This window comes from Musa acuminata, chromosome BXJ2-5 (genome assembly GCF_036884655.1).
Source record: "Musa acuminata AAA Group cultivar baxijiao chromosome BXJ2-5, Cavendish_Baxijiao_AAA, whole genome shotgun sequence".
In the NCBI taxonomy this organism is placed as follows: domain Eukaryota; kingdom Viridiplantae; phylum Streptophyta; class Magnoliopsida; order Zingiberales; family Musaceae; genus Musa; species Musa acuminata.
This window is the reverse complement of record NC_088342.1, coordinates 22,152,943-22,166,426: the sequence shown is the minus strand read 5'-3', so window position 1 is coordinate 22,166,426 and position 13,484 is coordinate 22,152,943.

The window sequence follows — 13,484 nt, the reverse complement described above, 5'->3', positions numbered from 1 at the left end:
AATGTTTACAAGTCTAGTTTCGAATGAACTCAGTTTTGTACAAATCAGAATTTCCAACAGGAACTTATAGGTATTTTAGTACCGAAAGGTCAGAAATTTTGATCCCTATTTTGCAGCATCTATTGGCTCATTTGAAACAGACGTTTGGATAAGTATTCGGTGTTCAAAATCTTCAAAATTTGTGTCAAAAGAAAGATATAAGAGTCTAATTTCAAACAAACTAGGTCCTGCCCAAATCTGCATTTCGTACTAAAAATTATAGCTGGAACAGTATATAGGGGTCAGTTTACCGAAAAATTTTAAAATCCATGGTTCTATATCCAAAGAGAGACATATCAGTTTCTAAATAGAAATCCGTCAGATTATTTTGAATCGACATAAGAACAGAGACTAATATTTCTGTAGAATGGGGTTAGAACACTTGCCTTTGAGAATTCTGACCCCCAATTGAGAAGATTGAGTAAGAAACCTCAAAGCCCCAATTTTTCTTCTTCTTCTTCCCCCTTTTTTTTCTCTTCTTCTTTCTTTCTTTCTCTGTTCTTCCACACAGCAGCTGCCTTCCCTGGTTCCTTAAGAATTAAGGCAGAGAGGCTTAAGCGGTGGGATTTGTTATTTTATGCGTTTTGTAGTTTAGTCCTTGTTTTTATTATATTCACGATTAGGTCCTCAGGGTTTACATATAGGTCCTCAGATTCTTTTTTGAACAAATCTTCCAAATCTTAAGAATAAGTTACCTCTGATTCATACTCTAGTTCTTTTGTCAAATTTAAAATAGATACTTACATTATCACTAGAAACTTATACGAAAATTCAGAAATGAGGGGTGTTACAGCTATGACCTGATATATTCTGAAATGTCCTATTTGCCATTGATATGCTCCGAAAACATTTCATTTGTTGTTGAAGCAACTCTGTGTTCCATTTGCTATGGCCTGATATGTTCTGAAATGTCCTATTTGCCATTGATATGCTCCGGAACATCTCGTACGCTATTGATATGCTCCAATAACTCTATGCCCCCTCTGTTATGAACCAAATATGTTTGATTGAAATGACAATTGTGATTCTGCACCTAATGATATTACATCTATGAATTCTTATATTCTGCCTTGTATTTCGAAACTTTATCTCTTTGGAAATTATCCACTTTTGACATGGATATGTTAGTCACTTGCTGAGCTCTATATGCTCACCCTATTGTTGTATAAATTTTTCAGGATAGCTTGTCGCTTGCTTAAATGTTAAGATTGGGTTGAGTCGGTGGAAAGCTAAAAGATTTTGGGTAGATCTTTATTAGTATATATGTTTTTGTTGTATAAGCACACGCTGCATTTAATGAAATGTTGACGATGAATCTAAACTTGTGGATTTTGTATAAGTTTAAAGAACCTCTCATGTTTAAGATTCTGGAATGTTAAGTTTAATGTATGATGATATGAACTTGTGGTGAATAGTTGGAGTTCTGATTGTATAATTTATTTAGCTTGTGGATTTATAAATGTTGTTCATGTTTGACAAGTTGGCTTAGGTTGCCATAAATGTGAATTATCAAGTGATGTGATATATGATTATAAACTTCACAGGTTTTATAGATGTGAATTTAATAGAATGTTTTTCAGTGTCCTCAATTGTGTGTTTGGATCCTGGATTGGTTTGCGAAGAAAGTTTTAAAAATATCGCTATTATTTTGAGGGGCGTGACACATGTGGTCTTGATTGGCAGGGTATGTTCAAGCATGAGAAGATTGTTGCGGCACAATATCTTGGTTAGTACTTGTTGGAGCAGCCTGACTAGAGATGTTTGTTAGGGCATGAGTTTGTTTAGACAGATTATCCTTGTTGGTGATGTTTGTTGCGGCTTGAGTTTGTTGAGGAAGAATATCCTTGCTGGCGAGATTTGTTTGGGCCTGAGTTCGTTGAGCTATTATAGACGGATCCGAAGATATTGGAAGAGATGAAGTTCCTAACATATGCTTCTCCTATCCACTAGTACCATGGGAAACTTCTGTTGTGGAAGGCTCATGTTAGGATCGGAGCGGCACTAAGAGGGGGGGGTGAATTAGTGCAGCGGATTAAAACTTCGGTTTTGATAAATCTTTCGTACGATAAAAAGTAATATCAATGGAAATCGATTTTAGAAGCTTGATAACTTAGAAACGTATGGAAGCATAGTAACTAAGTATAGAAGTTTGCAGTATGTAAATGGCAAGAGTAGGATGCAAACAAGATAACACAGTAGTTTTTAAAGTGGTTCGGTCAAAATGAACTACATCCACTTACGAAGCCTTCTTCGAAGAGGCTTCCAACTTCCACTAGCAAATTTCCTGTAGGGGAATGACTAATACCCCTTTTACAACCTTTACAAGTGGTTCACACTCTTACAATTATTTTTAACAAGATGGGAAAGGTTGTGATCTCAACTGACATTTGAGGGGTATTTATAGGCCTCAAGAGGATTCAAATTTGGGCTCCAAAATTTGAATTCTCTTTGGTTCCCGATCCTGGCGGTGCCACCGCCCAGCTAAGCGGTGCCACCGCCTAGCCCAAGCCATGCCACCGCCTAGCCCAAGCCATGCCACCGCCTGGCTCTCGGGTTCTAGGCGGTGCCACCACCAAATCTGGCGGTGCCACCGCCTACACTATTTCAGCTCACTGGTTGGGCTCCAAAATTGGCCCAAACCAGTCCAAACTAGAGCCCAATTGGCCCCTACTTGGTTTATAGGATTAACACCTAATCCTAACCCTAAGTAACATGCTAACTACGAATTTAAGGATATTTTCTAAGCTATTACAAAGTCCGTAAGTCAAGACTTCTTCCGGCGAGCTTCCGGCGAACTTCCGACGGTTTTCCGATAAACTCTCGAAAACCATTCTGCGGACTCCCGGCAAGCTCCTAGACTTCACGATTTGATCTTGATGAGTTCCAACGAGCTTCTTCGGCAAGCTCCGATCTTTCTCGACGAGCTCCGCGAACTTCCAACGAACCTTCTGGCGAGCTTCCGAAAAACCCTTCGACAAGCTCCCTACTCATTCTCGGGTAGTTCCGACAGCATTCCCGACGAACCTTCGGACTTCCGTCGAACTCTCGAACTCGCAATGAATCCTTCATGCTTGACTCCGACACTTTGTTTTGCTTTATGTCTTCGTCGTTATCGTAGTTAATCCTGCACACACAAGCTAAAACTCTACTCCGATCTAGACAATTATTACAACGCGAATTGACATTCTATTGCCCGGCACGTCATTGGTTGGCATTTCGTTCGATTCTTCAGTGCATCGTCCTTTCTTGTGGCTTGTTGCCCAATCGGTGGTTGACCTCCGCAACCCCGATATCCTTGGCATAATTCCGCTCTTCTTGGCCCGATGCCCGACATCCGAAGCGTTCTGCCATCCAATATCCTGACATGATCTCCTCCGACGCAACGTCAATTCCTCCTACGTCAATTGTCTCATCCTGATCGAAGCATCCTGCGTTACTCAAAACACAGATTAAATCATAAATACATATCAAGTGGTTTCATCATCAAAATACGAGATATAACAATCTCCCTCTTTTTGATGATGACAACCACTTGATGACGGAGTTAACCTGAACTCCCGGAGTTTAAACAAACTCCCCCTATCAATATGGCTTATTGATAGAAACTCTTGGATTCAAGAATCCAAGCAACATGTCATCATAAACTTATGCATAATATGTCATGTCATCATACTTCTCCCCCTTTGTCATCAACAAAAAGGAGAAGTTCCTACTCTTATGTGTTTAGAGATAAAAAGTTCCATACATTGCATGAAAAACATAGTATCAAATTTTATTGTCATGCAATCTAGCAATTAAAGATGTGTAAATTTAGCATGTTTGCTTTTTTTTTTTTTTTTTAGATAGCAACTAATTGCTTCTCTTTAAACTACAAGCTATGATAGTGATCTTAGCAAATTTTACATCATGCAAGGTAGCAAATTTTTGTGATATTCAAGATAGTAAGTTATTTCTTCTCTTTTGAGAAGTGCTATTTATGCTTCCTTTACAAAGTGCAAGCTAGCAAAGTGTTTGAAAAAGTGATCAAGTTTTGCAACATACAAGCTAGCAAAAATTTCGAAAGCACAAGATAGCTTTCTTGTTGAAGTGTGTAAGCTATTGATTCTTGCTTCCTATTGTAATGTGCAGGTTGCAAGTCTTGCTTCTTGAGATAGGCAAGATAGTGATGTTCAAGAAGACAACTTTTGCCTCTTGAAATAAGCAAGTTAGCAATCTTTGCTACTTAAGATAGGCGAGCTAGCAATCAAGTTTTTGCATCTTCTTGACTTGTGCAAGCTAGCTATCTCCCCCTTTGTCATTGTCAAAAAGAAGAGAAGACCTTTTACATCAATTATGACAAAGGTAAGTATCAATCTTATTTGTGCACTATCATATTTTCAAATTAGAATATGCACATTTTCAAAAACCATATATTCATTCATGCACGATATTGAATAAATCGATCAACATTATGAGGATATCATACATGATACTAAAATTTTTAACTATTTGTCAACATTTTGATCATGATACCAAACATTCATCATTTAGAGTATTCATGATACAAAACATTAAATCAATATTTATAATACATCATTTTAGCAACAACTCATAGTATTTTAAATCATGATTTACATCATATGTAATACATCACATCATAATTAGAAAGCACAAGTATTGCATACATCATTGCAAATCATAATGGTATCAATTTGTCAAATTATATCCTATCATGCATGATTAAAACTTCTCCCCATTTGTATTTCATACATAATTTCACTTCATCACAAGAGGAATTAAATGGGTGATGAGATAAATATTTCACGAATACATGGAATTGTATAAAAAATTATATCATAAGTGTTTCATACATTCATATCACCACATGAAGGAATATAAACAAAAATTCGTGATAAGATATTACTTCATGAATATAATAAAATTCATATAGCATATCATGGTTTATTAGAATTAGTCTTCCTTTTGATGAATAGCAAAAAGAATAGTAGGAGAGCAAGATCTTAATTCATGCACATCAAATATTCAATCATCAAAATCATGATTCATCTAGAATATTCTCCTCTTTAAATATTCAAAGAGAGAATCATGATGAATATTCTTCGTTTACATAAAGTTTCAAAACATAATTATCAAGATCATGAATACTAAAAGACTATGAATCATTTCGACAAATCTCCTTTTAAATAGAAAACAATCTTGATTCATAAAAGATTTCATGTTATAAATTTCAAGAGATCAAGATCGTGATTTCGATAAAAATTTATTCAAATTTAAATCATCAAAATCATTATCAAAATCCAAGAGATTCACAAAGATGATACAAATGGATTCATCAAAATCAATAAGATTGAGCAAAATAATTTTCACGAATGTTTTCCTCTTTTTAATTGTTTCAAAACATATGATTTTGTTTCATTTATGCCAAATAAAAATATGTATCATGTTTAAAACCGAAAGAGTTTTATTTCAACAAAGATCAATAAGGTACTTTCATTATGGTAAAAATCAATAATCCATAAATTGTAAAAGATCATTGTGGAAATCATCAATAATCAATAAACTATAAATTACCCAAAACTCATCATCATCATGCATAGCTTCAAAAAATAAATTTGTTAGGCATGATATCATATTTCACAAGGCATTTTTAATCAAAATCATTTTGTTTATCATAAACATACAATTTTCATGATTATTTTAAAAATTACTAGAATGATAAGCATGATTTCTAATTTTTTTTTATTTTCATGTAATTAATCCTAAACTAATTTAAAAATAACTCATGAAAAGTATTATGTAATTTCAAAATAATTCACGAGAGTTAAGTTACTTACCTTGTAGTCGAAGCTCGTCAAAGCCCAATTCGCCGTTTCACCTTTGGAAGTTTTTAATTCATCCTTGGTTGCCTTCCTCTTCTTTGGCCTCTTCCTCCGTTCAAGTTCATTGTTTATTTTAGATTTTTGTTTAATAAACTTATTATGGTTTAGTATTCGAAGTTCAAGTTCATCATTGTCCTCATCACTTGAGTCATCGCTCAAGTGGTATTCATTTGTCCGGAGTTCCAAATCCTTCCAATTCTTTGGAAGGTGATTTTGTTCATCATGTGCATTGTGCACCATTTCATATATCATCAACGAACCAATAAGTTCTTTAAGTGAAAAAATATTTAAATCTTTTTTTTCTTGTATTGCGGTTATTTTAGGATCCCACCTTTTTGGAAGGGATCTTAAGATCTTGCTTACGAGATCAAAATTCGAAAAAGATTTACCAAGAACTCTTAGATTATTGACGATATCTGTGAAACGGGTATACATGTCGCCTATAGTCTCGCTTGGTTGCATTTGAAAAAGCTCAAAATCATGCAATAAAATGTTAACTTTTGAGTCTTTGACTTTACTAGTTCCCTCGTGCGTGATTTCAAGTGTTCGCCAAATATCAAAAGCCGTTTCGTACGTAGATATCCGATTAAACTCATTTTTGTCAAGTGCACAATATAAGGCATTCATAGCCTTTGCATTTAGAGAAAACATCTTCTTCTCCAAATCATTCCAATGGTTTATTGGGAGAAAAGACATTTCAAATCCATTTTCGACTATGTGCCATAAATTCAAATCCAAAGAAAGTAAGAAAACTCTCATTCGAGTTTTCCAACAAATATAGTCCGTCCCATTGAAAAAGGGAGGATGAATGAGAGAGTGACCCTGTTGAAAGCTGTAAAGAGCCATTTCTATTTGGGTGTTAAACCAAAGTAGAAAACCGTGGCTCTGATACCAATTGTTAGGATCGGAGCGGCACTAAGAGGGGGGGGTGAATTAGTGCAGCGGATTAAAACTTCGGTTTTGATAAATCTTTCGTACGATGAAAAGTAATATCAATGGAAACCGATTTTAGAAGCTTGATAACTTAGAAACGTATGGAAGCATAGTAACTAAGTAGAGAAGTTTGCAGTATGTAAATGGCAAGAGTAGGATGCAAACAAGATAACACAGCAGTTTTTAAAGTGGTTCGGTCAAAATGACCTACATCCACTTGCGAAGCCTTCTTCGAAGAGGCTTCCAACTTCCACTAGCAAATTTCTTATAGAGGAAGGACTAATACCCCTCAATCAACCTTTACAAGTGGTTCCACTCTTACAATTCTTTTCAACAAGATGGGAGGAGGTGAACAATTAAGCAATATGAAACATAAGGCTTGCAAAGACTATTCTAAGGCCCTTAACTCAAACTATTGCTTTTCAAAAGGTTGTGATCTCAGCTGAGATTTGAGGGGTATTTATAGGTCTCAAGAGGATTCAAATTTGGGCTCCAAAATTTGAATTCTCTTTGGTTCCTGATGCTAGCGGTGCTACCGCCCAGCCAAGCGGTGCCACCCCCCAGCTCTCGAGTGCTGGGCGGTGCCACCGCCCAGCCCAGGCGGTGCCACCGCCTACACTATTTCAGCTCACTGGTTGGGCTCCAAAATTGGCCCAAACTAGTCCAAACTAGAGCCCAATTGGCCCCTACTTGGTTTATAGGATTAACACCTAATCCTAACCCTAAGTAACGTGCTAACTATGAATTTAAAGATATTTTCTAAGCTATTACAAAGTCCGTAAGTCAAGACTTCTTCCGGCGAGCTTCCGGCGAACTTCCGACGGTTTTCCGATAAACTCTCGAAAACCATTCTGCGGACTCCCGGCAAGCTCCTAGACTTCATGATTTGATCTTGACGAGTTCCAACGAGCTTCTTCAGCAAGCTCCGATCTTTCTCGGCGAGCTCCGCGAACTTCCAACGAACCTTCCGACGAGCTTCCGAAAAACCCTTCGGCAAGCTCCCTACTCATTCTCGGCTAGTTCCGACAGCATTCCCGACGAACCTTCGGACTTCCGTCGAACTCTCGAACTCGCAATGAATCCTTCGTGCTTGACTCCGACACTTTGTTTTGCTTTATGTCTTCATCGTTATCGTAGTTAGTCCTGCACACACAAGCTAAAACTCTACTCCGATCTTGACAATTATTACAACGCGAATTAACATTCTATTGCCCGGCACGTCATTGGTTGGCGTTTCGTCTGATTCTTCAGTGCATCGTCCTTTCTTGCGGCTTGTTGCTCAATCGGCGGTTGACCTCCGCAACCCCGATATCCTTGGCACAATTCCGCTCTTCTTGGCCCGATGCCCGACGTCCGAAGCGTTCTGCCATCCAATATCCCGACATGATCTCCTCCGACGCAACGTCAATTCCTCCTGCGTCAATTGTCTCATCCGGATCGAAGCATCCTGCATTACTCAAAACACAGATTAAATCATAAACACATATCAAGTGGTTTTATCATCAAAATATGAGATATAACAGCTCAGACATTATAGGAAGAGGTATAGTTTTGGATTTGTCCTTCTGTTCGTGGTGTTGTCCTTGCGAGTCGGAATGCTCAATAGTCTTCGCCACCATCGGTGCTACTGCCATTAGAGAAAACTCGCTTTGTTGCTGAGGCGCTTGATGTGGTCGATAGACCTTGATGATCGGTTTTGGAGTTTGCTGACAGGCTCCATTTGCATGACCAAAAGATAAGCAATGCTGACATCATTGTGGCTTCCAGGAATATCAGACATTTACCTTCCGAGTGTTCCCGTCAAGATCACGATAGAAAAGCTCATTTGGAAGATCTTCGTCGGAAGAAACTAGTACACATGCTCGTGCAAATGCTAATCTCGTTTGAGCTGTTGTTACTTTGTCGATGTAGAGTGGCTGTCCCAGAGTGCTGCATAACTTTGCAATAAAACGTGGACTCCAAAGATGTAGAGGAAGACCTTGAAAGGATACCCATAATGGAATAGACTGTAGGCTATCTAACTCCAAACGGACATCAGGAGACCAGCATCGTAGAATCATTGGATGGCCGCGAATAGTCCAGAATCCTTCGAGGACCCGTTGCAAATCTTCTTTAGAGTATAGCTTGCAAGCAAAGAATCCGTTCTCCAGCATATGAAGATCAAATGATGATATTCCCCATCGAGTTTTGATAAATGAGGATAGTGGGAAATAAGATGTTTTGAGACCTACCACATAGCCAACAATCGCCATAGACCATGTCTCAATAAGCCATAGGGAAAAGCCACCGCCACAATATATCAGATCACCGCTACAGTACCATCGCCCTAGGGAGATCTGGTCGTCGCTGTAGTATCATCGCCCTTGGGGAGAAGCCGACACTGCAGAAGATCCGATCACCACTACAGTAAGGGAGATCAGATCATTGCTATAGTACCGTCGCCCATGGGAGAAAGCCAACGTTGGAGGAGTCAGATCACCCTAGGGAGATCTCGTCGCCGCTACAGTGTCGTCGCTGCTACAGTGTCGTCGCCGCCGCTACAGTACCGTCGCCCTTGGGAAACAGCCGACGCTGCAAGAAATCAGATCGCCGCTATAGTGTCGTCGCTCGTCGCCCATGGGAGAAAGCCGACTCTACAGGAGTCAAATCGCCCTAGGGAGATCTGGCCTTCGCTACAGTGTCGTCGTCGCTACAGTGGTCTCCCTAGATCTGGTCGCCGCTATAGTGGTCGCCCTATCGATGACTTGGCACTTCTTTCTCCCTCATAGACTAGTAAGGTCGAGTAGTGGTGTCGCCCGTCACCCGTGGAAGAAAGCCGATGCTGCAGGAGTCAGATCGCCCTAGGGAGATCTGGCAGCCGCTATAGTATCGTCGCCGCTACAGTGGTCGCCCTAGATATGGTCGTCGAAACAGTCTGTCAGCCTATCCTGCAAAAAATAAAGAATAGAATTTTCTCCTGGAAAAATAGGCTTCTTTCAAAAGCTGGACGACTTGAACTCATCTGTTCGGTGTTGTACTCTTATTCTATATATTGGTCTAATGCGTTTCTTCTACCTATTGGACTTCTCCAAGATACTGAACGGTTATTAATAAACTTCTTTTGGAATGGCACAAATGTTAAGACAATGCATATGGTAAATTTGGATAGCATCTGCAAACCGAAAGATGAAGGAGGGCTGAACTTGAGAAATACTAGAGATTGGAATAAAACATGTTTGGTAAAGCAATTGTGGGACCTTTTGCAAAACAAATGTTCCTTATGGTCATAATGGGTTTATGCTAGGTATCTTTCAAAGGAATCGATTTGGGAAATTTCAACAAGAACATACCACTCTGCAGCTTGGAAAGGAATTTTAAAGGCAAGGAATTGGCTAATCAAACACATTTCTTATGTAATTTCTATTGGAATTAATACTAATATGTGGTACGATCCTTGGGTGAATGGGAAAAGTATATTTCAATTATATGGTGACAGAATACAAAAAGACCTTGGGGCTCCCAAAGATTGGAAGGTTTCCGAGTTCATTGCTAATGGTACCTGGTGTCTCCCTACTCCTATTTCTCCTGATATGTTATCACTTTGGTCGACTATCACAGCTATTCCAATCAGGAACAACCCTTTAGATGTACTTATTTGGCTTCATGACAATGGTAAATTTAGTGTCACATCCGCATGGAATCAAATTAGGCAAAGAAATAACAAGTGGCTCCCAAGCAGTTGGACATGGGATCGACCGGGATCACAGAGACATTCCTTATGTACATGGCAGGTCATTCTGAATAAACTACCTACAATAGACAATATGAAAAGAAGAGGTATCCATCATGTTAACTGATGCTCCCTTTGTATGCAATAAGAAGAAAATGATGACCATCTCTATTTTGCTTGTGACTATACTAAATGGATATGGAAGGAGATTCTCCAGTGATTCGAACTCAATAGAATGCCGCAACCAAACTTGCATCAAGAATTAGCTGACCTTATGCAATGTTTTTCAAGAAAAGGGCCTCTTACACAATTGACAAAGGTTATATTCAGATGCACTATTTGGTGGATGTGGAAGGAAAGATGTAGCAGAATCTTTGAGTGTCAACACACAAACAATGCTCAGCTCTTGACAGAGATTATTAGAGACTCAAGATCATGTATGGAGAACTATCTCAAAATGGAGCACATTACACAGAGAGAAAAATATATGTTTATCAAATTCAATTTTGCTATTAGCTAAAGATCTTGGGCATGATGTCAAAAGCTATACCCACAGGAAATCTTGGCATATCTGGACTTTAAATTTTATTTGTTGGCCATAGTTAAGAGTTATAGTCTGCAACATATGTAGTCATAACTACCGCATGAGTACTCTACAAGTTACCTAGCTTCGTCTATAATTTGTATAGATAAAGTTATTTGTAGAAACTTTACACAAAATTAATTTACTTTTACTTATAAAAAAAAAAAAATGTTGCTTGGATTTGGGATAATCCAAGTGTTCTATCAATGGCATATTGGTTGGGGGGAGTTTGGTTAAACTCCGGGGAGTTAAGGTTAACTCTGTTAGTCATCAATTAGTTATCATCATCAAAAAGGGGGAGATTGTTGAATCTCAGATTTTGATGATGAAACTAATTGATTGTGTTTAGGTGTTTAATTGCATTTTGAGTGATGTAGGTCTACTCGATCAGGATTATATAGTTAACGCAGGAGGAATTGACGTTGCGCCGAAGGAGATCAAATTAGGATATTGGATGGTAGAACGCTTCGGACGTTGGGCATCGGGCCAAGAGCGGAATTGCGCTAAGGATATCGGGGTTGCGGAGGTCAACCGCCGATTGAGCAACAAGCCGCAAGAGAGTACGATGCGCCAAAGAATCAGACGAAGCACCAACCAATGACGTGCCGGGCAACAGATTGTCAATTCGCATTGTAATAATTGTCTAGATCGGAGTAGAGTTTTGGCTTGTGTGTGCAGGATTAACTATGATAAAGACGAAGACATAAAGCAAAACAAAGTGTTGGAGTCAAGCGCAAAGGATTTGTTGTGAGTTCGAGAGTTCGACAGAAGTCCCAAGGTTCATCGGGAATGCTGCCGGAACTAGCCGATAATGAGTAGGGAGCTTGCCGAAGGGTTTTTTTCGGAAGCTCGCCGGAAGGTTCGTTGGAAGTTCGCGGAGCTCGCCGAGAAAGATTGGAGCTTGCCGAAGAAGCTCGTTGGAACTCGCCAAGATCGAATCGTGAAGTCTAGGAGCTTGCCGGGAGTCCACAGAATGGTTTCCGAGAGTTCGTCGGAAGACCGCCAAAAGTTCGCTGGAAGCTCACCGGAAAAAGTCTTGGCTTACAGACTTTGTAATAGCTTAGAAAATGTCTTTAAATTCATATTTAGCACATTAATTAGGGTTAGGATTAGGTATTAATCCTATAACCCAAGTAGGGGCCAATTGGGCCTGAGTTCGGACTGGTTTGGGCCAAGTTTGGAGCCCAACCAGTGAACCGAAGGGTCTGGCGGTGGCACCGCCCAGCACCCGAGAGCCAAGCGGTGGCACCGACTGGGCTGGGCAGTGGTACCGCCCAGCACTCGAGAGCTAAGCAGTGGCACTGCTTGGCTGGGCGGTGGCACCGCCAGTCCACTTTCAGCGTCAGATACTGACAAGCGGTGGCACCGCCACTGACAGGCGATGGCACCGCCCGTATCGGGAACAAAAGAGAATTCAAATTTTGGAGCCCAAATTTGAATCCTCTTGAGGCCTATAAATACCCCTCAAATCTCAACTGAGATTATAACTTTTTGAGAGGCAATTGATTGAGAGAAAGGTCTTAGAAAAGTCTTAGCAAGTCTTGTTTTCAATTTGCTAGAGTGTTCACCTCCTTCTTTCTTGCTGAAAATTTGTAAGAGTGTGAACCGCTTGTAAAAAGTTGTAAGAGGGGTATTTGCCCTTCCCCTTTAAGAGATTTACTAGTGGAAGGTGGGAGCCTCATCGAAGAGGGCATCGCAAGTGGATGTAGGTCATTTGACCGAACCACTTTAAAATCGGCGTGATCTCTGGTTTGCATTTTCTTATTGCTATTTACATTACTGCAGACCTTCTTACGTGCTTTATTTCCTCATTACCTTTGCTGCACACCTTTACGAACACGCGTTCAAGTTAAGCTTTTCAAGTTCGGTTTTTATCGTACGAAAGATTTTTCCAAAACCAACATTTTAATCCGCTGCACTAATTCACCCCCCCCCCTCTTAGTGCCGCTCTGATCATAACAGTTACCACAGGGATAACTGGCTTGTGGTAACCAAGCATTCATAGCGACGTTACTTTTTTATCCTTCGATGTCGGCTCTTCCTATCATTATGAAGCAGAATTCACCAAGTGTTGGATTGTTCACCCACCAATAGGGAACGTGAGCTGGGTTTAGACCATCGTGAGACAGGTTAGTTTTACCCTACTGATGATCGTGCCATGATAGTAATTCAACCTAGTATGAGAGGAACTGTTGATTCACATAATTGGTCATCACACTTGCTTGAAAAGCTAGTGGCGCGAAGCTACCGTGTGTCGGATTATGACTGAACGCCTCTAAGTCAGAATCCTAGCTAGCAATCGATGATCTCGCCTGTCGTTCACCTCCCGACCCATAGAATT